Raw genomic sequence first — 5,393 nt, forward strand, 5'->3', positions numbered from 1 at the left:
ATAGATTTTGTGGTGTGGAGTTGGGGACATAGTCTCTGGCGAGTGTGGCAGGACTGCAAAGAATTACCAAATTATTTGCTTTCAGTTGTTGACTTTGATAGAAAAATCAGGAGTTTATTTTTGGAAAATATATATATTCAGGATATAATCCTTGCAGAAATGGGGAAGTACTTGGGTAACAGCCATGAACACAAAACTTTTTGTATTTATATAATGCTAAGATAGGAAAATCTAAGGCCATGAAGAGTGGAGGAAATACGGTCATTAATACATGAATTAATCTTTGCAGGCAAAGAATACGTTAGAAAGGAGGAATATAGGTTGTATGCCACACGGAGACCAAGCCCAAGGCAATTGGGGGGGGGACCTGGCTTAGAAAGGTTTTCGCTCGTGCGTTTGTGAATTCCCGGGAGTGCCCCCGAAGTTATTGACTGAAGTCTCAGAGGGGTGCAGTCACTTTGTAAACTGTTGCAAGGAAAACAATACTGTTTAAATGGTGTAAGTAATTGCATAACATCTGTAAATGAGTACTTGGACAGACATGTCAAGCTTCCACTCTTACTCTTCACCTTTAGCAAACTTGAATAATTACCTATTATTGTAGAATAGATTAGAGACTTCTCTCATGATTTATTGTTTAACCCAGTATTGATGGGAGCCCCCAGTGCCATACTGAATAATGCTCTTGCAAGGGTGCATTCAGAGTTAAGCAACAGTCACACTAGTCTTTTCTGTCCAGGGAACCCTGGACAGCCATGCTGAGTGTTGTTCAGTGTCCCCACCTTAGAGAAACATTGTTCCAGGTAAAAACCAAAGTGTTTACAATAACGTTGAAGAACACATCAGAGATAGAAATGGATTTTGTGATTAGCTGTGCATTTTGATTGAAAATTTCAAGAACATGAATGTTAAACTTAGAAAGCCAGTCCACTCATTTTATTACTTCTATATCATACAACTGTACTAGCTACCTTGATGGTCCATATTTCAACTGAGATATAAAATTTGACTATTCTTTCCAATAGCATATACAGCTATTAGTGTATGTGGTAGCATATGAGATGTAATTATGGACAGATAAGAACTGAAGTTGGAAAGAAGTAAATACTGTAATTGAATTGAGTAAAATATTAATAATTGTTGATTGTGACACAGCCTTGCCATCCAGATGATTATACCTGTGTAAAGCAAAGTTTCTAGTTGGTTCCATCCACTATTATTTTTTACTCTTATATTTGTGGATGGTATCCCATAATTGTTCCATTGGCTCCTACTTTGTTCATGAGGTCATAAAAGTCTGAGGTGAGCTCCATGTCTTCAATGTGGTAGAGTGGGTATGTGGTTAAATTCCTTAATCAAATTAATGTTTGTCCTGATAATCTCTAAAATTTTAGTAAGGCAACATTGTTTCTTGCAATATACATTGCTTAATTAAAAAAAAAAAAAATGATTTGGTATCACTTTCCCTCTCTAGCTGGGGTGACAGACCAACACAGCGGTGCTGCTCTTGCAGGGATTTTCATCTTGGTTCCCTTCACAGCTGTGGAAATATCCTGCTCTGTAAAAGGATCTTTGGACAAAATAAACTTGTTCCTTCATTTGCTTAAAGAAAAGAAGACACTAAGGAAACCTAGAATTATCCCCTTTCTTTGCTCTTTTGAAGTGGCAGTATTTATTTTATATGTAAAAAGCTAAAAAGAGGCTATAAGTCTATTTCTCAATGAATGTAGCCAGGGCTAAGCAAGTGCACAACTGTTTAGTGTGCACAACTTGGAGCAGCTGTCATAGGAAGTCATGTTGTGAATGGGTTAATGAGGAATTTATCTTGCTCTTTAGTTATATAGAGAAGGTTTGCTAGGGTGGGGTCCATGTCAATACATTATTTGCTTTTATTACGGGAATTACCCTAAATTGTATGCTTGTGCATTCAGTCAGAAGTATTTCGTACCTCTATGAAAAGTGATAGCTTTTGTAAGAGTTGGTAAGACATGCAAGCCAAATAGAAAGATAGAACCTCAGATACATTTGTTGGACAGTGTTGGAACACATGTTTTGTGAGAGGAAAGAGTTTAGGGATTGTTGCATGGTAATAAACACATCATAGGTACTGCTAAATTTGTTGCACTGTGGGATTTATGATTATCTATCTGCATTAATACTTCAGTGCAGTGAAATGACATTGGGTGGCAGGAATAACTTGGTGTGTTAAATGCCATATTAGGCATGAGTGTGCAGAATATAGCATGCCCAATTAAAATAAAAAAGAACATTGTATGTACATTGTGCTCATCATCATATGATGTATGTCACAGTTGCCTTTTTCCACACATTATTGTTTTTTTGCTTTTTTGTCCTCAATGTGATTTTTTTTAAAAAGTCTGGTTCCATGAGTATTCTTTTCTTTCAGTTATCTGTGTGATTTAGATATATAAAGCTGTACAGAAACAGCAAGATGTATGAAGATAAAGATATTAATATATAAATGTGAATAGCATTTATTTACTTTGTTTGAAGATGTAAAGGCAATTATACATTCCATATCAAATGTGATTTTAATTTAATAATTTTGTTTATACAAAGATGGCTTCAGAAAAGCATAGATAACAAGGAGTCAATTATTACTTACCTGATTACCCATTTCCTTCATTTTTGGAAGTATGTTTGTCTTAGATGATTTATTGCAAGTAGTGATGTTATGTAAGGAAGAAGTCAATAATGGTATGGTAATAGGTTATTATGTCCAAGATCTTAAAAAAAGCTTATCCTAAAAATAAAAAGAATAGGATATCAGATGAGGTCAGGCAGGCCTACTGTTTGATTCCTTGATGGCAATGCTTTTGTGGAATCCTCTTGTGTAAACAAAATCAGTAAGATAAAATCTGTGAATATGGCATGTATATTTTCCATCCTGGCATCATTGGGTTAAGGATTGTTCAGATTCATACATATCTGTCGTACATCTAATTAGGTTTGATGTTTGGACCATATACTGTTCAGTATTAGGGTCAGCTCTACATTTTCTGTCAGTATCTCCCTAGAAAAAATAGTTACACATGTAGTTTCTTGAAGAAACTTGTATTTTATTACTGTATTGAGTATTAACTTTCATGTGGTTTTGTGTATATATTAGTTTGTTTCTCTGGGTTCTTGTAGGTTCCAACATGAGTATAATCTTCAGTAGCTTGCTCGCTGTAGTTGATGTTGACTACTGGAGCATGTTGGTAAATTGTACCATGAATCTGAGTTGAGTATTTGTTACCGAAAGTGATGCATCCTCCAGAGGCAGAGTTCCAAAACTAAGGTATCATGTGAACCCAAAATGCAAACCTAACCTTTCCTACCTTCTGTTTATTCACTATACATGGAAGGCAAGACCCCTATATTAGCACTCTGTGCCAGCTTATAAAAAATGGGACGTTAAGAATTCTGGCTGTGTGAGAGTGTTGTGGACTTAGTCACTAAGTGGTTTTATGCAGTGAATAGTTTCGTCATTTTGCTGTAAATGTGAGGCCAGAGCAGCTGTACCTGTTGTTTAATATTCTTATTTCTTATGTTCTATAAGATGATAGTCTCCATTTCCCTCAATCTGCGTGTGTTCTGTTGGTAGCATTAACCCTGAGTTGCATTGAGAAAACCACATTTAAACAGTTATTTTATCTGCCTCTAAATGGGTGTGAATATGATTTAGTGAGGCAAAGTCAGTGTATTAGATACCGTTCGGCTTCTCTCCTCCAGCCTGAAAGCCACAGTGGTATTCCCTACCACCTTATACCTGACTAGGCATGCTGCGGTCTTCCTGGATTGTGTATAGAATTGAGCTCTTTAAGATCAGTGACCAAATTTGTCTGATGTAAAATTAAAGAAAAAATTATTTATTGTTAGAGGTTAAGTAAGAGCTAAGGACTTTGTCTCTAGACCGTAAATTTGAAGTTGATGTTTATGATCTCCCTAGGTCTTTGATTTATTGACCGAAAATAATGTTGTCCCTTCAGTAAATTGTATGTGCAAAAATAGGTCAAAGCCAGACAGGTTATATGGCTGTATTTTCACACAGTCGGCGCTTGTCACATTGTGTTTCATAACTAACGGAATCTTGGTTTTCAGGTTTTGTACGGAGCCATGCTGCCGTCACAGCCAATGGGCGGGATTCCCCCTCCTGGCCCTCCAGGTAAGCTTTTTGAACTCCTTTCCATCCTTTTATAATTTTCAGAACATTTATGAAAAAATCATTGTTATTATTAAGAGATGTTCATTTACAAAATGTTTCAAGATGCATTTAATTTCAATCTGATGTTACTTTGTGAATGCTGTTATTATTATTCTCAGTATTCACAGGAATGTGAGCAAACTATGAAAGTGTTAAAGCACACAGTGATTTTTATTGGATTTTAAGTGTTGTATGCTTATTTAAATAGTGTTAACTGTTGACTGGCAATTTTTTGTTCACTTTTCTTGTCATCCTTATGTTTGAACAGAATGCTCAACAAATGCCCACAAATGTTTGACGCATCTCTATGCTTTCATTGGAATATTTAGGTTCTTTTTACCATTGGTGTTTATTGTGGAAAATGATAAGTAAAGTTTGCTGCTCAGGCCAAGTCATATTATTTCAATTTAGTAAGGGATTAGATTGGAGGGTGACTATAGTTGTGTGTGAAGATATTCATTCTCATTCATACCTTTTATACATTAGTCAACATGAATACTGTTCATGTACACACACACACATACACACGTACACACACACACATACACACACACGTACACACACACACACACACACACACACGCACGCACGCACGCACGCACACACATGCACACACATGCACACACACACACACGCACGCACACACACACACACGCACGCACGCACGCACGCACGCATGTACGCACGCACACGCACGCATGTACGCACGCACACGCACGCATGTACGCACGCACATGCACGCATGTGCACATGCGAGCATGTACACACGCACACACACACACACACACACACACACACACACACACACACACACACACACACACACACACACACACACACACACACATACACACACATACACGCACACATACACACACACATACACACACACATACACACACACACACGCACGCACGCACGCACGCACGCACGCACGCACGCGCGCGCGTACACATGCACACACACACATACACATGTTCACAGTTTTTTTCCATAAACATCATCACAGAAAGAGGAGTATGGCTCGGAAAGGGAGTCTCTGCACTTAAAAGTTTAAAATTGAATGTTGCTTGAGAAGACGGTGTGAAACATTTGTCTTGTTTATCCCAGATGGTGCACTTGTACATCTAAATTCATGTTGAACTTTATTTTTTATGACTTGTATGTTGGAGATGCTTTCTTGAAC

The sequence above is a fragment of the Penaeus monodon genome, chromosome 7 (genome assembly GCF_015228065.2).
Source record: "Penaeus monodon isolate SGIC_2016 chromosome 7, NSTDA_Pmon_1, whole genome shotgun sequence".
Taxonomy (NCBI): Eukaryota; Metazoa; Arthropoda; class Malacostraca; order Decapoda; family Penaeidae; genus Penaeus; species Penaeus monodon.